The sequence below is a fragment of the Cynara cardunculus genome, unplaced genomic scaffold, assembly GCF_001531365.2.
Source record: "Cynara cardunculus var. scolymus isolate 2C unplaced genomic scaffold, CcrdV1 Un_Scaffold_2373, whole genome shotgun sequence".
Taxonomy (NCBI): Eukaryota; Viridiplantae; Streptophyta; class Magnoliopsida; order Asterales; family Asteraceae; genus Cynara; species Cynara cardunculus.
The window spans coordinates 38,184-40,028 of NW_020201067.1; positions in this window are offsets into that span (position 1 = coordinate 38,184).

A 1,845-nucleotide genomic window follows, 5' to 3' on the forward strand; every position below is an offset into this window, starting at 1 on the left:
GTTGTCACAGAGGCTCTGGTAAAGGCGAGCAGGGGAACCCGAGGATCGATGAAAGGATTTCTTAGAATTTCTCTAAGTGTAGATGTTGCCACAGCGGCTCTGGTCTCGCAACCAGAAGCTCTGGTAAGGGCGAACAGAAGAACCAGAGGATCGATAGACGGATGGCTTAATGTTTTTCTAAGTGTAGGAGTGGAACCAGAGGCCAGGGTCTTGTTACCAGAAGCTCTGGTAGATGCACTATGAGGAACCAGAGGCTCTGGCTTTGTTACCAGAAGCTCTGGCAAGTGCATCAGGAGGAACCAGAGGATCGATGGATGTAAGATCTATAATTATTCTAAGTACGAGGGTTAAAGCCAGTGGTTGATAAAGATAGAATTCCATTGGATTGTCAGAAAACCAATGGATAAGAAATCCTTCTCTAAGGACTTTAGTACAACCAGCAGCTCTGGTTCGCAACCAGAAGCTCTGGTAGTGTAACCAGAGGTATTGTCTAGGAGATCCAGCATGGTTGTCATGACTTAGTTTTGTTTAGGAAGCTTCTATTGAATCACTAAGCTTTTGTTAGAGGATGCACTTTAGTAACCAAGATTGTTCATGTCGTAGATCTCTACAATGTCTTCTGATCCGAGTGAATACTCTGCCGATGAATCCGATTATGTAGTTGGTTGCTCTGGAAGGAACGCAACCCGCAACGAAGAAATAGACACGTATGAGCAAGATACAGCAATGAGTGATGTAGCTGCCACGCCTCAAGTGTCTTACTTACCCCCCAACGGAGTCGGTACCTGATGTTCCACCACGAACCCATCATGGCCCAAGGATCAGAGTCACGCCCAGAAAGAGTGTCCCACTACCGCAGCGGGTGACATTCGAGAACTCCCATAGGGTTGTAGGGGACTCATCTCGACCTCATGAAGGGAGCAGAATGACTGAAATTGTGACCGGGGTACCTGCGTCTTACTCTCGAGGGATGAACCCGACTGAAAGAGATTGGGTGAGGWGGATTGCAGCTGACACGCAAGTGCACCAGACTCGGCTAGGATATCATCATCACATCCTTAACAACCTGTCTGATGTGATAGAAGCGCACCACCAGAGAATAGTAAGGAACAGAGAGGCTGCTGTGGCCGCCAGGCGGGAAATTAGGAGATTGTATAGATGGTTGGTAGKTTGTGGTATGATGATGTTGGCATTGGGAATAGCCATAGGATGGATGTTGTTCTAGAAGGAGGATTAAGAATAGGATACTCACTCTTTTGTTCAATTGCTAGAGACTCTGTTTTGTACTTGCCATCAAATATCAATGCATGAACACCTTTTGAAGAATGCATATTATGTCAATTTATTGTACGAATGAGTTTACTCTATTTTGGTTATGGTAATACCTGATTATTCTCCACGCGAAGAACACTTTTGGTATTATCGAAATACCTGGGAAGCTATCACCCTGGTTTTGCCATCAAACTTACGAATTCCCTTCTGATTAGGATCTAAAGAAATGCCGCCAAGGAGGGAGATCCTGATATAGCGCAACTCGTGTCAGATCAACTTATTGCCGCACTTCCCAATATAGTCAGCCAAGTGGCTGCTGGCTTGAACGTCAACCAATCCTCAAACTCTGAGTCTAGGCCTCCTCGGGAATGCACTTACAAGACCTTTAGAGCTTGCAACCCCAAACAATTCAATGGAACCAAAGGAGCAGTAGGATTACTATCATGGCTCGAGAGCATGGAGTCTGTTCTTCACATTAGCAAATGTACTGAAGGAAATAAGGTGGAGTATGCAGCATGCCTATTGCAAGGAAGGGCGCTCACCTGGTGGAACACTTTAGTACAAACCAGAGGT